The sequence below is a fragment of the Zonotrichia albicollis genome, chromosome 3 (genome assembly GCF_047830755.1).
Source record: "Zonotrichia albicollis isolate bZonAlb1 chromosome 3, bZonAlb1.hap1, whole genome shotgun sequence".
NCBI lineage: Eukaryota > Metazoa > Chordata > Aves > Passeriformes > Passerellidae > Zonotrichia > Zonotrichia albicollis.
Window position 1 is genome coordinate 60,028,102 of NC_133821.1, and position 20,106 is coordinate 60,048,207.

The 20,106-nt window shown below is 37.8% G+C and overlaps 1 long non-coding RNA gene across 2 annotated transcripts in view; it reads left to right on the plus strand.

The window, feature by feature from the left end:
* LOC113459545 (uncharacterized) overlaps positions 1-19,875 on the plus strand; it is a 49,258-nt gene extending 29,383 nt beyond the window's left edge. Inside the window, exons 4-6 of one of the 2 annotated variants that reach the window (XR_003380887.2) lie at positions 8,420-8,584; positions 9,552-9,644; positions 13,949-19,875. This is a non-coding gene — a long non-coding RNA (uncharacterized LOC113459545). Of the gene's footprint in view, positions 1-8,419; positions 8,585-9,551 lie in introns of both variants that reach the window. The other variant, XR_003380886.2, reaches the window with a different exon arrangement.
* Positions 19,876-20,106: the final 231 nt, after the last annotated feature.

The following is a 20,106-nucleotide window of genomic DNA, read 5'->3' on the forward strand; positions in this document are numbered from 1 at the left end:
AACAAGCACAGCTTCAGCTGCAACCTTGAAGGTGCATGAGGTAAAATCCTGAGGTCCAAAGGAAGGCCTCTTTCAAAAAAGGGTGAAGTTTGACCTTGATGATAACTCTCATCCAGCTGGAACATTATCAGGTTGCAGTTTGGATGGCGCAGGACCACTCTCTTCACTCATATTTTGTTCTCACCCAGCTGACAGTGACACTAATTCCAAGAGAATTGTTGTAAGATGTAACTATTAATACACTGTATATTTAAATACTGGTTTGTATCCAAGAGCAGCTTTTGACTCTCTTTGACAGACACGTCCTGGCATGTATTGCTATATTACAAGAGACACAGTCTGCAAATATTAATGCATGCACATTTTCTTATCAATAAAAGCTAACACAAATTGAGCTAAATAAAAACACTGACTTCCCAGTGAGGTAGAGAGGTCATTATTAATTAGGGTATGCAAATTAATATTAGCCCTAAATGATGCAGAAATTTGCCCTTTAATATTTGAATAAATTAAAAATTAATTATACAAATGTACTACATAAAATAAGGTCATTCTTTCCAAAGAAGGAAAGAGGAAAACTTTCCTGTTTCAACAAATCATACACACCATTTGTTGTATACAAGGTAACTACTTTGCTTTCATTTGTTGCACAGACAAACTGAGAAGGTTTTCTTGCAGAAATATCAATTACCATTTTATTTGGTGACATCTTATTTAGCAACACATGGTATGCAGCATGCAGGAAGTAAGCATCTTGTTTATAAAAAATCAGACTGCATGTCACAACACTGATGTAGGAGGTATACAAGGGATCATCATTTGACATGCAGCGTCCCCCATCCTTCCATTTATAGGAGACCTGAGACTGGCAAAAGGCAAGAGAATCATTCAGGCTAAGAGGGGAGATAATGATAGAGGTGAAGTTTGGATTTAAGAGCTACTGTTTAGTGGTCTATTCCTATTTTTTTTCCCACACAATAAATAATGTAAATAACTAAATTCTGAAACTACCTCTTTTTTCCTTTTTTTTTGTTTTAATGGGTACATATGTTTAATCCTTGAACACTAGAGATTTAAAGTAATGAAGAAAGTTTTTCTAAGAGACATTATTGCCGAGAGAGGTCGAATTTTATTTAAAAGTTTCTTCCTCTAGGAGACACTTTAAAAATTCTTTTTATTAACTCAACATTTTTGTCCTTATATGAGTAAGTAATACATTAAAATAAACTCTTTATCATCTCAAAGTTCCTTATGGAGTTTCCTGCCTTTCCAGTTCAACATTTACAGATTTCTTAATTTGCATGATAGTAGACATTACCAGTGGAAAGGCCTGGAGAAAGAATTATGATGGAGAGGGCCTACTTGCCTCCCTCCACACTTGCTAATAATGTGGCCTTGACCTTGCTTCAGAGGGCAGTCTTAAATGTTAGAAACAGATTTGCTGAATTAATAGGATGCTTAGACTTTGTTAATAATCTTCCTTAGGTAGGCTCCCCTAAAGGACAAGTCACTTGCCCTAAATCATGGCCTGGACCATATGCGCAGGGACCTTCCGCTGCATGTTTTTCTCAGAGTGAGCACTCTATATGAAGATTATATATTCAACCAATAGTTAAAAATGGCAGATTTATTTTTGTACCCAAGCTAAGGGTGCCAATATCTAATTATGTCTGATTTTGATGGAGAGGTACTCGATAAAATATATTAAGAGATAACTTCTGAGAATGCCAAGTGCAGAACTATACAAAGCCTGTGCTGATGTTGCAACACAGAATGATGTGATAGCAGAATGAGTCCAAGCCAAGTCTGTAGAGGGAGTACTGTGAGCAAACCACAGGAAACTGAAATCACACCATATTCATAGGATGTGCTAACTGTTAAATAAAGGCATCATACCCAACAGCTCCCATCTGGACATCTGAATCCTAGGCATAAAAGGTTCAAATTGCACATATTCACCTAGAATTTTCATAGAGTTTGTCTTCAATAAAAATAACCAATAGTTTGAAATAAGAAGAGTTTAATCTACAGCTGTCTTTAAGACTTCTTACTTTTGAAAAAATAGCTGTGTTCTTTTCTATTTTCTCTACCAGTCAGTTTACTTTTCTCTTTCCTACTTCTTCCAACACATGCCTTCTTTGGTTCACTTCCCTGAACATTTCCTTCATCAATGCTGCTCCTTCTTGTCTTCTTGCACTTAAAGGGATGATGTTGTAGAGACTTTATTGGTTATCCCTTTCCCCACAGCATTTCCTTTAGGCTGCCTTTGTTTTTATTCCTCCTCTGTAAATAGGACAGAAACAAACTAGAAATATTCCTAGTAGCCATGTGTGGGTTTCTAGATACTTCTTTGCATTCCAGAGCTAAGCACTAACTAAAGAGCCATCTGACCCTGTAGGTTATCAAAACCTTAGACAATAAAATCTTAAAAACAAAAATAATGATGTGCCATGGATATATGACAATAATTAAAAGCAGTATGAATAGGAAAAAATCACTGTTCCTTGTTTCTTCTGAATTCTATACCAGTGTGACTCTAATTGAGACAGCAAAAACTGTTCTGTCTCGAGGTATTCCTCTATCTCACAGCTAATTTAAGGAGCTGGGTGAATGTGGGCTCCAGCTCCTCTTCCTGGTTTAGTTGTCAACACTTTTTGTTGCAGCTTGTTGACTTTCTTGCCTGGTGTGTTTAAACCCAGGCAAAGCAAAGATGCTTCATGCACAGGAAGGGGAAACCACAGAAAATCTGGAGCAGCCCAAGTGCTGCTGTGTCCTGCATTCCCTGAGAAGGGGAGGCAGCATTTATCAGCTGTAATTGCTCGGAATGTGGGGGAGATGGTCTCAGCCCCCAGAGCTGGGGTTCCTTTTGTCCAGGTGCTGGATCTCAGTCCCCTACAAACACCTCACAGAGCTGCTCTGGTGCAGTATAGGCTCTGTTATCTTCTGCACTTTTGTGCAGATCTAGTTTCTTTTAATGTCTTACAAATTAGTTAATTCAAATGCAATTGTCACATCTCTCCAGAGTATTGAATTATCCTAATAAGAAAATATTCTTGTTTTTATAGTGCTTTATTCAGGATATAAACTAGAAATTCAAATCTTCCTCCTGACTTGATTTATTTATCAGTGAGGTCATTTTAGTCATTGCAAATTTTATACTGTAAGCTTTAATAATATTTTAACCTCTTTTAAAGTTTCCCAATGAACTAGAATTTGTCTGTAAGGACAAAACTACAAAAGCAAGTGCAGATTACAGTGGTAGTTTCTAGTAACCATAAAAAGTTTCAGCTGGAATCAGTGTGAAATCAACTACAGGACTGTAAAAAAAGAAGTACTTTGGTGCAAGAGCATACTGATTTCCCACAGTATTTAGTAATTTATATTGATATGAAATAATGAAATTCATGCTTGTAACAAGGGTCCACTTCCTAGATATATTCAGAAAGATGATTCTAAAGAGAGAAATAATGATAACTGAGTACTAAGGTGGAAAAATGTCATACTTCTATTTGATGTTTTTTAAAATTCCTTTAATGAATATTTTACTAATATATTCAATTTGACAAAAAATTCAAAACTAATTACTGCAAAGCTGTTGCTGAATATCAGAATGTAAAAACAAAGAACAAACAAACGAATCCTACAGATATATTCAGGACTAAGCACCAAAATAATTTCATTAACTTCCAGTTCTGTGATTCTGGTTTTCTTATGGGAGATGTTAGGATTCATTTTCAGCAGATCTTTCTGAGATAAATACCCAAGAACATGAATTGGTAACAAACCATAACCTGTCGCTCCTTACTGACTGAACAAACCCGTCTCGTTATGGTACCAAAAACTTCTCCTTCACCCCAACTTAGCAATTCTTATTTCAATCTCTGAGGTTTTTTTCTGAATAACAGATTTTTTCACCAAACATCTCTAAATGCATATTTTGCCACAATACCTGCTGAGGTTACTTTTCTTTTCTAGGTCAAAGTAGTTCCTCATATTTTTATGACAAGAAATAAACCAAATGAAATTTTTAAAGCTCTAAGATCTGTAGAAAAAATGTGCAAGTTCTTAGGAGAAACTTCCCTGGAAATCTGAAATTTGTGAGAGCTGACTTGTGGCATGCACTAATAAAATGTGTGGAGACTTTGGCACACAGGAACACATGGATTGGTCTGAGTGTCACGGAGCAAAAGATCACAAGGCCACTTTTGTCGGGGAAAGGTGCTGACAAGAAGGCTGTATTCATGAGTCCTTCCCAGAGGCTTTGTAAAACGTGGGATGTCTCCTTGCTGAGCTTCATTCATGTATAAAACTGAAATCCTATTTCCAAATCTCCGTGTGTGATGGCAGTCCTAGTTACTTCTGCTGTATTGTTGCTCCCTATAAACAGAGGGCTTTATGCATATCAGGTCAAAGTAGAACTTTAAATATTCATCTCTGATTATTTTGTTCATTTCTGACATCCCAGCAAGCTATGGAAAACCTCATTGGTAGAGGCAGAAGAAAACAGCAAACAAAGCTATCTATAATCTTTTCCTCTGAAAAATACAGCAAACATTATATGTGGGAACAGTTATTTATGCCAGTCAAAAAGAGCAAAGGGACAATAGCCATTTTATCCTTGACTCTCACAGACACCCTAAATTCATAGACAAACAACACACACAAGATGAATGAGGCTTAGACATCAAAGCATGCAAATTAACACTAATTAATGCCCACATTCTTTTCCAAATAGGTTGATGAACCTATCTGTCTGCCAGGCATAAGTACTGACGTTTTCTTGCTGTATATATGCTGCCATTGGGAGCTTGAGCATACAGAATTTGAGAAATAGAGAAAATAAATCAAGAATTTATGATGCGAACTCATAGTGCATATCCTACTGAAACACTACTGCTGCACTGTCACTGAAAGGCTGCTATTGCAGTTGATATTAAGCAGGATTCAGAATGTAAAGATAGGAAATTCATCAATGCATGGCCATGAGAAACTACTGTAGAGTGAAGCCATTTGAATGCCTAGTAAGAAAAGAAGGTTGTAGCAGTAAACACAATAAGACTTCTGATATTCTTTTCCATAAACTAACCTCCAGGCTTTTACCAGAAGTAATGAATTAGACATCCAGATAAGGTCTCAGATAAGGCATCAAATCAGAGTGGGGTAACAAGGCACAGGCAGCTTTAAACCTCCCTCCTTCATTAACAGTGAAGGTATTCACATTTTCATGCTGTGTACTACAACTTCTTTTGCCTGAAAAATAAACTGTGATTTTAATTTACAAAACAGTGACTTTAATTTACAAACTACCCTAATTTCACAGAGTTCTAGCACCCCTTTGCTTATTATGTTTAAACCTTCAGCTGTACTAATCTATTTGGAAAAGCCTTGCAATAAAAAGTTTGTTCCACACTTCCTTCATTGTACCCCTCACATACCACTTGACCAAAACCCAATTGGGAATGAGTGAAAAGAACAGGGGAAAGAAAATGACAGAAGACGCTAATTGCCATATCAGTGCTAAGAAACATTAGCTCACTTGTATTCCCCACCCTCAACAGACAGTTTTGGAGACTGATAACATCATTTTCCTAAAATAAGATGGAAGATATGGAAAATAAGCATTCTTTGAATCGCAAAGGACACAACAGTATCCAGGATCTTGCCAGAAATTCTAATGCTGTGGTTTCACAAGAAAACTCTAAAGCTGCTCTGTGATGTCAGTCTAAGGAAACAAAAATATCTTCAATTATGGCTGAAACTGGGCTGTGACAGAAGTCATAGCAGTGACTACCAAGAAGTATTACAGGGAGGATGCTGCACTAATGGGTGACCACTGTCCACAAGCTCAAGTGCAGAATGGCATTTACCCACAGACAAGCTTACATGTAAAATGAGATCTGATTACTGTGTTTCCAAAGTCTGTCAGTTTGTCTGTATACTATAGATGGGAAGAGTTTCACTCACTCCTTGTACAGGAGTGTTAGGAGCGTGCCAGACCTTGATTTGCAGGAATTATCCGAAGAATAAGTCAATAGTGATATCACAGTTAGTCTTTGGCCTTTCACCATGAAAAAGCCTCAACCGAAACAAATCCCAAAACAAAACAATGTGCTGATAGTTTTAAGGTGGGAGTGCCTAGGAATTATTATCCATAACCTGGAATTTCTTAGTTCTGCATGTGGGCAGTCAATGTGTCAGAATAATCTCGATGAAGATGTTCTTGTATTCACTTCACCTTACCTGTACTTCGTTGTTAGTCACACTTTCCTGTTCAGCCTTGCCTTAAGCAGAAGGGAATTTGTGTCTCTGTTTGAGCTTGTACCATCTCTAGCAGAGATATTGTATCAAACATCATTGGTTCCCTGGCTTAATTTTTAGGAGGCAATTTCTTCTTCTCCTACAACTACAACTGCAGTTTCAGATTAGCCACAGCTCTGAACCCTCCCCTCCAATGAGTCTGGGAACAACCAGACAGGCCAATTTGGAAAGAAACCCTAATCCATTCTTTGTTCAACAGGAAGGAAACCAAAGTCTGCATACCAAAGCTTTATTTCAGAAGACCAAACATCAGCAGTTTTACAGTCATCTTTAATTTCCCATTTGGTTTAAGGGGAAAAAAATACTATCCAAAACAATTATTGCCCAGAACAAAGCTCTCAAAGGGCTTTCCATCTCTGAAACAGCCTTGCTAATGTTCCATTCTCAGTGGTCTGTCCTCCTTTTCTTTATGACTTTCCTGCACACTCATTTTCAATTAAATTAAACCTTCCTATTTAGTTTTTTTATACTGTCATTTTGTATGAGAAATACCAGGAAGAATTTTTTAAGAGACTCTGAAAACCTTTCTGTTCATCTGAGTCACCATTCTTCATGGGGCACCCTGAGCTGCATTCTCAGGAGCTGGCTGCAGGCATCCAGGCTCCGTCCCCTCCTTCCTGAGTTATTAGCTGCGTTAATCCAGCTTTGCAGTGCCTGTGGTGCTGCTGGTTACATGTATGTCAGGCCTTTCCCAGTCCTTTAATTCCATTTGCAGAAGACTGGCCTAGACCCTGCAGAGTACAGGAAAGTGTCAGGGAAATGTAACATATTTATAGCCAAGTTCTCATGTCGCTTATGGTGCCTCAATAAATATTTCATTATTTACTGCTTCAAGGCCCACTGGTACATTAAAAATGAGATCCCATGGGCAGCTGAAGCAATGAAGACTGATTTCCTACAGCTTCATCCCTTCTTTAAATTCGCTGGTACCCTCTAGCAGTGAAGGCTCAGTGGGATCCCATGGTCTTTATTTTTCTCTTGTTGCATGAAATTTGTAAAAAGGGGCTATTGTTAGACAGCTGCTGCACAAATTTGGGTACAACTGGCTAATGGATTTATTTGTTTGGGGGTAGAGGTTTGGTATATAGATGGATAGCATGATACAGATTTTATCTCCTTAGAACAGAGATTAAAATAGTTCTCTGGTACTTCAGATATCCATCCTAGGGCAACCAAAGAGTAAAGAAGCTAAGCTGTTACCCAGTATGCCATTCAGTGCCAGAGATGGAATACAGTAAAATGAATATCCCAGACTGAAAAAAAAATAAATAAACAGGACCAAGCCACACTTGCTAAGAGAATATGTCAATGTTTAACACTGAGCATGAATCATAAGTTGTAAAGTGCTTACTGTCAACAGATGAAGCTGGGAAATTGGGTGTTCAGTGGAGCACAGCAGGACCTCTGTAATCAGAGTGCATAATCTAAAACACATCACTGCAAAGTGAGGAGGGGGATGTGACTAACTCAAGGAGATGGACATTGTTCATTTCAGCTGTCAGGATGAGTAAGTAAAGATAAAATAAGCTTTTAGATTCACAACAAGCTCTTTCAGTTTCCTGACTAAAGGAAGCAGCATTTGTTACCTGGATCCTGCCTTTTCAGGGTCTTGCCTCACTTCCACTTGCATGAGCAGGCTCAAGAAGAATTTCAAAAGCTTCAGACAATTTTGTATATCTTTTATAAGAAGCACCCATCAATATTTTTCAGAGAAAAGCTGAAGGGTCCTTACCTTGCTCCTTGATTAAACATTTACTGACTGCTAATTTGGTAATGCATTACTCCTACAAAAGATAGCTTGCAAAGCAGTGGAGAGATGGGTCTGAAATGTCTGCCTATTCCTGTAGCCTTCACATCCTGTATGCTCATACAGGATTATTAATCTTTGTCAGGAAGGTCAGGAAGCATCAAATAGTGATTAATGGTAAGTTGCAGGGGTTTCTGATAACTGAGCTCCAGGGATTGTGGTTGAAACCTGCTAGATGGCTATTAATACCTCCTTTGCCCTTCCTGTAATTCGCTGCGTCTGCAGATGACTGTTGAAGAATTGCTGGCTTTTCATCTTGCAAGGACACTCACCACCCAACTCTCTCCTCAACAGGGTCAACATTTGTAGACCTTTTGTATTGCCAGTTGGGCACTAATGAGAGAGCATCAATAGATCAGGAACACCTGCATCCACACTTCTTTCCCTGTCCACAGTTCACCATGGTAGGCACTGCCCTCTGAAACAAGCTCACGCATAGCAAGCAGGAGTATGTAAAAGGTAAGATAAAACATTCTGTGTCAAAGGAGTACAAAAAGAACAAAGACTGTTACTTACTGAAATCTGGGCAGGAAGTTTTTCTGTGCTCAGATAATTTTAATCACATTGTTAGAGACTTCATCCAAGGCTGCCTACTTGGGGAAAAAAAAAGCCAACAAAAAGCATGCAAAAAATACCCCTAAAACCTCACAAAAAACCCCTTTTTTAAACACTAAGCTTAGAGAATATGCATCCTGCTAAAATGTATAACACTATATCAAAACAGAGTCAGGAAAATTCTGGCAGGAAAACATGTGGAACCCCAGTGTGGATGCTCATCTTGCTAGGATAGGAAGGAAACAAAGCCATATTTTCTGTCTTTGGGAAATGTTCCCAGTGATTCTGAACCCTTGCTCCTTACACTAGAGCACTGACTCTCTGCTGCTTCCAAACCATGGGTAGAGTTTCAGGGTAGGAATGCATGGCAAGGTCAATTAATCTCTCTATCCTTTCTGGTCAGAATGTCCATGCTAGGAGTAGAGATACTCCCACAGGTTGTGTTGCATGTGTGGAACAAATTCTCCAAAACACAGCTGGGGAGAAATTGTGGCTAGACATTAGGGAGATACCTTGCATGGACATTTGAAGATGCTTCAGTGTCTAATCAGTCCATTATGGTGTAATTTAAGTACAGAAGTGCCTTAAAATTCTTTCACTGCTGTGTCATTTTTCAGATATCTAAATATATTCTAAAATTTAGTTCTGACAGGCTACTTGAAAAAAAGACCTTTCAGCTATGTGTTTATATGATTGTTCCTCTAGTTAATTAGTCTCTATTCCCACAGTAAATTGAAATAATAAATTCATAGTGCAAGCAAAAGTGTGTGCTTGCATAATCCATAATGATATCCAATTTTGAAATAGGAAATGCAGAGAAGCAAGTGTATGGAAATCTAAATATTTGAAAATTGCTTTTTTTTGTTTTTAGGATGCCTCTTCCTGTGTCCTCTAAACTGTGTCATGAATGCTGTCCTGGAAAACCACTGTATCTTCACATAAATAGTCCTTACAGAAGGATGCTGTAAGCAGTATCAAATTAGCTGCCATAGAATTTGGCCACTTAATGCTTCTGCTGTCAATGTCACACCCCATGCTGAGTCACTGTGAAGTGATTGAGCTGATATAAGCAAATGCATTGACTAAGTCATTCATTTACATCCTGCTGCCATGAGTCTAAGAAACTGCTAAATGTATTAAATAATCAATCCACTCAGCAGCTGATGATGCAGAAGTAGAAATTAAGTCCTACTAGGTTTTTATTATTGCTGTCAGAGAGGCTCTTTGGATGCTCTGAACGTGTGCAAAAGGATAACAATTCAACAAATATAGCTCACATTTAGAAAAGTCTGAATGACTTTTGAAAGAAAAGACATAATAATACAAAGAAACTGGAGAGATAATAACATATGGTTATTTGTTAGGGGATGCAGCATTCTGTGAGTCCACTGTACAGATTTGAAATGTGTGGACTACAGTATGTGTCTGGCTGTTCAATGCTTAATGCATTAATGATACAGAATTTTCTGTAGGTTACAAATTATTCACTGACAGGGATATATGGACAGCATCACTCTGTATTATTTTTTACAGTCATGTCATTATGCAATATACATAATTCTAAAATGTCAAAAAAAAACCCCATTAGTTAGGGAAAAGGCAATGCAAGGACTCACCAGAGAGTGCTAAAGAACCAAAGGAATCAAAAACATTTCATGCCCCATGGAGCTTTGTTATATGGATATTTCAGTTCTGTGACTCTTGTAAACTTCACCAGAGGTAAGAACATTGAGATCATAAATGCTAGTTACAGCCACCATCATTTAACTTTTATGTTAGTTTTACTTGTCTGGTGTAGGGCTTAGGTCTATGTCACATCCAGAATTATTCTCTATGTTAATTCTGAACTGGACCTTGTAAAAGCAAAGACAAAAATGTTTTGGGAATAACAATGCAACGTGTCTGATTATCTGTCTACTCATATCCAGCAGACCAAATTGTGAAGATTCATTAACGTGCCTCTGTTCCACTTACACACAGGCATAGACAGATATATAAAATAGAGAATATATGCTCAGTGTTCTCTGAACAGTGGGCCTTATTGATATCACACACTGACATCAAAACTTGACTTTACAGAGGTCACAGCAAAACTCCCAATGATGAAAAAGGGCACAAGTTTCACTTCTAGAGCTTTACTCTGCTTTCTCCTCTTTCATGGTAAGAATGAGTGTAATGAGAAGCCCACTCTGAAACAAAATTTTTAAAGGTTGGTCTGATATTTTGCTTTGGAGTAGTATTTATGAACTGAACATTATCATAAACAGCCTGGTTAGAAGGAAAATTTATTGCTATACAGAGAGCTGATAAATAATACCAGAAAACAAAGCAAAAAAAATTCTCAAGTGTTTAATATAATTGCTTTTATTTGTGAGAAAATTAGTCCATTCTCTTTAAAGTGTGTCATTTGGAAGTAGCAGCAACACTCCTATTTCTAATGAAGTGTAGGCGGTGGAATGGAAACATCTGCAAAACAGCACTTCTACAGTAAATGTAAAGGGATTGCCAAAGACATGAATATTTGATCCTATGATTTAAACAAGAGAAATATCAAAACAAGAGTACTACTGAGACTTGCATAAAGGCTAAAAATAACTTGATACAGGAAATATAAAAACATCTAGTTCAGAAGGAACTGAAAAATAAATCATACCACTTTAGGAAGGCCTATAAAAAAGAGAAGCAAACAATTAGAAATGTAAGAGGGCATAAAAGAAAGCAAACGAGGTGAAAACATAGGTCATAATTTTAAAAATAGAAGGAAATCAGAACAAATGATTAATCAAATTAAACTGATTAGCAAGCACAGTAATAAAAGCATACCAAGAGAAGGAGAAGGACTGTTTAGGGCACTACAGCACGAACAGCTCAGCAGGGATGGTCTAGAGAGGTGGTCTTTACTGTAGCTATATTCCTGTACTAGATTTGTTTACCAAAATAGTTTCACAAAATGCTTTCATAGAGGACAAGGAAAAAATAATTCTTCACATGGTATTAGCTCCTCCTGGGTTTGGATGCTATATATTGATGAAAGACATGCAAAACATGTATCAGTATTTGTTATTTTTCCAGACAGACAGCTACTACATGGGATTCCCATTGCCATAAGGTATCCCATGGCATTCATCCCAAAGGGTAGAATGAGCTGGCCTCACAAATGTGAAAATTTAAAAAGCAGCGCATGTATTGCAAATGAGACAAGATAAAGGTCAACAGAGTAATTTCCTTAACAAAGTTACTCTGGAAGAAAGTTCAAGACTTTTTTTCAGCATTGCACTAGTCAATGAGAATTAGAACTTTCATGAAATCTCCTTTTCCCCTTGGTTAAAAAAACCAACATAAATACAGTGAAATTTGTCGGATAAGAATTAAGATTTCCAAGCAACAACCATTCATCCCCATTACATTAAATCCCCAGCTGCCAAAAGGTGCTTTTTTGTACCATAGATAGCTCCCATTGCTCTCAAATTGCTTTACTGCACTGCTTTAGTTTGTTGATTCACTACAGATTTAAAGGTAATGAGTCTGGCACTGTCCAAAGCACCTCATGATCCTTCCTCATACTCAGCTAAACACAATTAGGCTGGAGAAATCCAGTGCCATTGAGTTCTCATGGTGATTAGTGGCAGCCTGAAAGAGTCAAGAGTGAAAAGAGAGCCTCAAAGGGGGTCTTTGCTAAGCCAAATAGGTGGTTGCAAAGAATTAGCTCCTTATTGCAAGTCAAAATTCAACCATACTAAAAGCCTGCTTACAGCACAGTTGCTAAGAAAGCTTCCCACAAGAATGCTACAAAGAATTGACCAAAATTCACCTGTCATAGGAAATAGATGATAAGGAATAGAGAAAGGGAGGAAAAACAAATGCTAAGGAGAACATAATAGATTGTGAATGCAAAGAAAAATTTTAGAATTATAGTTTAACATATAGTTATGTGACTATATAAATAAACTATAAATAGTTTCTAAATGTAGTTTACCATATATTTAAAATTTAAGTTTGCTTGCGTTGGCTTTACTATTGCCAATGGTACTGCTGCTCTTCTATTGCCTGTTATTGCCTGGGACCCTGATTTGTTGCCTCTGTTGATTTTGGCTGTCGGTTCCCAGAATTTGATTGATTATTGTGAGCAGTGAGAGAATTCTCTGATGAAAAACAGCCACATGCTAGAATTTATCAAAACAAATAATTGGTAGGATTGTGAATTTATACTTTCTGTGTACAGTGTAGGAATCTAAAATGAATATGAAACCTAGCTTTATAGGCTGTTTCTTTAAACTGGGTCAAGGAAAGATTATGGTTACATCATTCAGTTTGCTGCACAGTTGAGCAGCTGAGGAACTTTCCCATTTATTTGATAATTATTATGGACTATGGAAATCTCAACATCACGCCATGCTTACTGTCAGAGCCTCCAGGACTTCAGAACGGAGATTATACTGCAGTGATGTCACTTGTAGGCTGAATATAAACACTGTAAGTGTAGATATAAGGGGGATAGTTACATAAAATTAATAGCAAAAAAATGTCTTTGTACTCCCTGAAGCAAGCAACAAAAGCGTCTTTGTGTGTGCAGTTCTACACAGATTGCTGTTGCCAGCCAATTGGGCTATGACCTAGAACTTAGCCAACTATAAAACCAAAAATAAACTACAAAGAGAGCAACTCTTCACACTGATGGTAAGTTCTCAGAGGCTAGATCATAAAAAGAATAAAGTTTTCAGTATAACATAATAGAATTATCTCACTATCTCATCATTTCTGATTTTGTTAATACAGACAAAATGAAGGACTGTAAAAAAAAATCAATCTGCTTTTATCTAAAGTCTTTATACCACGAACAATCCAAGAACAGCAGGGTTTGTGAATTCTGGAGCAAGACTGATATAGAAGATCTGTTTTAATGGTAAAATCACAGCTGCATTGCCTTCATGAGCACAACAGGTTTACAAGGTGGATCTGAGTACATAGTTAGTTTTTATATGCCAGTGTGATGGGATATGAGAGGCTGTTGTAGGTCTGTCCTTTCCAATTACTGAGTTTATCTGCTTATGTTTGAGCTCAGACTTTTGTCATAAGCACCATAAAAGGTGGAAACTGCATAATTTCTCTGCTGTTACACCTGATGATCAAGTACTGCCTAGCACATTCCCTGCATTTATGTCAGCTTTTCTTCATTTTGCTGCTAATCTCTAGTTGAGAGCTTACACAGCCCGGGAGCAGTGTCATACTGCTCATTCTTTCAAACTCATCTTTTGTTGTTCCTTACAGCTGTGCAAAATGGATCTCATGGAACTGTTCGGTGCAAGATGATATTTAAAGCTCCTTTTCTGCACAAGAGGAGATGACCCCACTGACAGCGAACTTCCAACAGAAGGTTCCTAATCCTGAAGTGCTAGCCCAGTGAGATATTAAAGGAAATATGGGGGCAATGGGTATCAGATGCACAACATTCTGAGGAATGTTAAACCCCTAGTAGAGCAAGGTTAAATCCAGAAAAGCCAGTTACAACTCTGTGTCTTGCAGACAGAGTCACTCTTTGGGGCTACCTGGGGCTACCTGTGACTGCCTGCTCATAAATTTGGAAATCACAGCCAAGAGATGCTAAGCACTTCCCTAATATTCACTCTCAGTGAGAGCTAGCATCAGGGTTTTTGGAGCCTATCCCTGGGTTAAAGTAAGAAGCCTTCCCTTTTTCTCTCCAACTCTACTGTGACTTGCATGACTACATAACAGTCCCAGGGATGCCCATCAAGCCCTGATTGCTCACCCCTAAAACCAGCTCTGCAACCAGCCACTATTGCTTGTCTGGCTGTCTCTCTTAAGAACCCAGGGCAGAGAAAGGTGCTCTTGTTCATTGTGATAGAGCTTAAAGAGAAAAATTCCAACAGCTTTTGTATTACCAAAATGTTTTGCCCTTTGTAGAAAGCCCTGAGCAGCATACCAACAAAAACATGACCTTCCTGCACAAATAATGACATATGGAAAGGCAGCTCCTTCTGCAGGGCAGTGGGAACTTTAGGTTATGAGTGATGAAAATCTTCAAGGGCACTTTGCTTGAAATGGTGCTGTGTACTTTCTCTGCCCTAGTGCAGACACACCACTTATCACTCTAATTGAATCAGTGAATTATTCTTATAGACAAAAGCAGGCATTGGCATTCCTGGAAGGCTGTGGAAGATGCAGGGATAAAGACAAGTAGGTCCTCACTGTCTGGAGCACTATGTCAGTGTCATTTCATGTACGTGTAGTGCTAACACCCATGCTATGGTAGCACTCTGAGACAAAGTGACATTCTTATGTATCTAGATGTGTTACCTCCCACATGAAGGGACCTTTTTCTTCTTTGTGGGACATAACTTCAGCATGTACAATAATGCTTTTCTCATTGGGCTCAGAGACCCATAGCAATTCCCAAAACCTGAACATCTGATCACCATTGTTCTGGTTTTCCTTTATAATTTTTATGGTTTTTACAGTTTTGTATAAATGGCCTTCATATTTCAATGTCTCAGTTCATTACAATGACCAAGGGACAATTCCCTTTTAGTTTGGGATACCTGAAGCTCACCATGCAGAATGGCTCAAACTTCAGCAGGAAAAGAGACTGGTGCCCACCCTCTGCTGGCACATCCAGCTAGGACAGCACTTGGTCATTCAGCCCCTTCTCGGCTGACAAAAACTTGACTCCTACTCCCTCCTCTAGAAGTATTAAGGTATTTTCAATGATGACTAGGTGCAGAACACCAGAATTTCATCTTCTTTTAGGTCCCTAAGTGCCAGGATGGGAAAAAGTTCAACCATACTTTGCCAGGTATCATTTCTCACGGGTAAGCAGCTCAGTTTGTCACCAGCTGTCTCTGCCAAGAGGCACCCAGGGCTCTGCAGCTGCGTACAACATTCCTGTGTGGAAAGCTGAGTGCCTGACCTGTCTGCTCAAGACCATCATGCAGGGACAGCTGCCACACTGTTAGGTAGTGCAACATTTCATGGCAGTGCCTAAACAGGAGACTGGCCACAGCCTCTCTGCTCCTCCCAGCTAAAAGGACAATTTATTGGTAATTCAGTGTCTCACTTTTCTTAGATTGCATGTATTTTGGGGTCCTGAGTTCTGAAAATTTGAGGCCAACAGCACTCTGAATATTTAATGACTTAAATACGAGCTATGTGTATAAAACACAGTGGTTTTTTTCAGATCCTAATCAAACTGGGGTGGGGACTTTTCTTTGTAGGTGGCCTGCAGTCGCCTAAAATCCACAAGACATGTTGCTCAGTGAATTCTGTTGGTAGAATACTGGCAGCAAATGAAACTCCAAGACATGGGTGAGGCCAACTCATACTAAAAATGTGAGAAATATTAGAGGACTTTTACTCATCCATTTTTCACTGGGGATGTGAGTGTTTGGCACAAAATATTGTAAGTTGATATCATATTTGGCCCTGTGATTGATGCTCATATCTCTGCTACTGAAGTCCAAATTATGGAATTACTTTTGTCATCTTGGGGCACCCTCTAAAGATAACCTGAAATGGAAAAACTCAGGAACTAGCTCTTCTCCAGAAGCAAAACAACTATAAGTAGTTGTGCAGAAACAGACTCACTTTAATCCCAGAAATAAAAAGGGAATAGAGTTGGTAGGAGAAAAAGAGACATGTTGTGAAACAAATATTCTCCGTATTGCCTCCAGTCCAGCTGGGAGGAATTCCCTGGGCATTTTACCAACAGAATACTTATAGTGAAAATAAATAAAGCAATCTATGTATGTTTGAGATACAGATACAATTAATTTAAAAAACCCAAACAACAAACCACCAAACAACCCAATGCCGAGAAATCCACATCCCAATCCAATCAGTAAGAGTCAAAAAATCAGCTTCAGAAAATAACCCTTCTTGGATCATTGTGTATGTGTGTGTGTGTGTGTGTACTTCTTCTGGGTCAAATGTAGTAGACAAGGAAAGCAGATTATTGAGGCTGAGAAAGAAAACTCTAATAAAACACCACAACCATCAGTTCTGTGCTGCTTATGACATCTCTGGGGTTTTCTTGGTTTTTTGATTTTATTTTATATTATCTGGAAACATATATTTAGAAAAAAGTGTCAGTGAAAATCTGTTTAACTTCATAACCATAGATCCTTTAGAGTTTTCTTTTTTTATTTTTTACACAGAATAAAACCTGATGTGGAATGGAGGAGTGAAAGGATGTCTGTTTGTAAGAAAAATAAAGTAAATGAGTAAAATTACAAACAAGTGGAAAAAAAGTTTTATTTCCACATGAATGAAAAGTCTCACTGAGCTAAGATGAAAAATATTCAATTTTAGTTTATAAAAACTTCTCCATGCAAAGAATGATAAGTTGCAAGTGCTACTTCTTGTATAAGGCTTGGTGATTTTAAACCATTATTTTTTGGCAGTCACCCTAATCTGATTTTCCAATGCATTGTTTCCCTCTCAGCCCATTATCATTTATTACAGACACATATAAACCCAGCTATTTTTATAGCGGTGTTTTTATTAGTCCATTTCAATTATGTTGTTTGTTTTGCAGACTGTAATGACTTTAATCCTCATTTAAATACATAAAAATGCATTATCCAACAGCTAATTATTAGAATATGTGGGAAATTATGATTAATTACCCCCCATAAAAGCCATTTGTCTCATGTAGATATCTATTGTGTATCTACTAAGTATTTTAAAGATAGTGAAGAAAAAGCTTTTTGAGAGAATAAGGATAATGCAAATGAGAATTCCTCCTCACTGCAGCTTTGACACCATAATTAGTTCACTTTCCTCCCGAAAAGATGATGAGAGGGGCATGGGGGAAAAACATGTTATCTAAGTAACAATGACTAATAAAAAGGATAATGAAATAGTGACAGCTTTTTCTAATTCAGAGAGAAACATTTGTAAAAAAGTCCTGCTGCTGCACTCCCAGCACCAGGACTCCAATATTTTTCACTTGCATGTAATCAGAATATGACTAACGATGCAAAAAAAAGTTTTCATTATAATTCTATAGCAAATTTTCATAAATTGCCACCACCTGCTTTCAGACTGGAATTGTACCACTATACCATAAAATTGCACTATAAAAAATTTCAGAACAATGTTTGAAATAATTAGATATGGGAAAACTTGGAATTCTAACAGGAATATTTTCCTTTTCTTTCATCCCCAAAAGTCACATTTATTTTTCTAGCATCTAAAATACCACCAAAGGAATGAAAAGGAGATTGCCTTCACAGATTAGCAAAACCTTTTGTAAGTCAAACAAATATTTCAGTAGTAATTTCAGTGTGTTTTTATGCCTGAAAACAAGGCAAGCCCTTAGGTTTGCCAATCCAGAGTGAGGAAATGGAAAAGCTACACTTGTTCACCCAGAAGTAGTTAAACACCTAAAAACCACACCAAGACACATGTCAGAGCCTCGTTCCCAGACATTTTTCTGTTTCATTGTGAAAAAATATTTCTAATGAGCAACGAGCAAGGTATGGCAAAGCAGTCAAAACATTTTGAATGCAAACTCTTACAATTGTGTTTATAAGTTAGCAGGCAAGAAAATATTCTGGGCTTAGCTCTGTGTATAAACCCTACTATTCCTGCTTGAAATTTGAAATTGCTAACAAATATTTACCCCTGTGAAAACCTGAATTATAACATCTTTCCACAGTGGGGAAATTCCAGCAAGCCCTTCTGTGAAAAACAGCATGCTTTCTTCTATCAAAGCTTGTACCATGGGGCCAACACAGGTTATCTCAGATTCACTCTAAATGCTTTTGTTTCTGTTGGATATTATCACATCTGTGGGAATTGCTCTACTCCTGAACCTAGAGACTGCAGGGAGAGAATGAAAATAGCATCTCTACACTATGCTATTGCTCTTAAGTAAAACCATGGATCACAGGTAAGATGGAGAGGGAATTGAAATCCTTCTACAGCAAAGCAAAAAATTATTTTAAGGCCTGAATTTTATCCTTTATTCCACCCCTCCCAAAATATACTTTTTCTGGGTAAATTTTCCTGGATCCTCTGTAGGTCTTGTCTGTCTAGACAGCCCAGATACTAACTAGCCACAAAAGGATTCTTTCTTCTCTACTCATCCCTGTGTGTGCTCCTTATTCAGCCTCCTGGCCTCAGCTCTCTAGAAGGGCAAGAGTGGATGCTCCTGCCTCCATGGGCAGGTGCTTTCAGAAACTCCCTGTCAGCTACAATGGGACGGCTTTGCATTGAATTTGTTGTGTCCTTTGAGAGACACTTAAAATGAGATGGAAGATTCACCTGAAGACCTCCCAGGAGTTTCAAAATTGGTTTGGTGATACAGTCAACCACCCAAGTTTATAAAGCAGCTTGCTGATGGAGCAGGCTGAGTGCTTTGGAGACATGGCTGCAGGACATGGAGTTATTTCTCATGCAACTTCCTATAAAACAGTGACAGAGTTTTTAGCTAATTGTCTCCAACAAGAATGAGACACCTTTGATTTTCAGGTGAGTTGTGGCAAGGATGCAAATATTTGATCAATACATAATGAGATAAAGAAGCAAATAATTATGGCCAGTTAAGGACCAATATGAAAGACAAGGGAATTCTACTGCTTTACGCCCCCCATCATATTATTCTTCAGCAGATCATAAAGAGTAGCTTTATTTAAACTCATTTAGCTATATGTCACACCTGCATCACTTATTATTTGGGGTTTTTGTAATATTCCTTCAGTTATTTTTTTTATCTACAGTGAGACACTATGTAATTACATCACAGTGTTAAATGTGACTGTCTCTTAGAAGGTCAATAACTAACTTTAATATTATTGTGGAAGAACACACCTGGAGACACAGAGAATGAAACATCAAATTCAAACACATTATGTTGTAATTTGAACGTTTTTAACTATGTAAATCCACTAACACAAATCTTTAGTTTGAAAGTGGGAAGGTTTTAAGATCACTAAGAGGGTCTGTAAGTATTTAGGGTTCACCAGAAGATTTTTAGGTATGGTTCATTTAGGACTCCCAATATACTTAAAAATAGGTTGTAACTGCCAGTGTACTGTTTAAGTTACAATTCTCAGTGCTATCTCAGAAACAGATGCCATAATTAGCCAGTCTGTAATCCTGACAAAAAAAAATCTTCGGATCCCTGAAAAGCGTTGGTGTTTATTGCTGCTGTTCTACAAGGGTGTGGGTTTTTCATCAAAGACCACTGTAGACCTCTTACACTACCAATTCAAGCTCTATAACAGATTTTATAGAGCTAGCACTTCTGTGCAAAGAGGTGACTATTGCATTAAAGGTGTTTATGCACAGCCGTTGTATGGTTGATTTTCTGGTCAGATCTAATTAACCTATGCTTGTCTCATCCACTTCTAGAAGAATGCAATCAATGCAAATATAATTAGTGCTACTAGAACTAATATTCTTTCCAA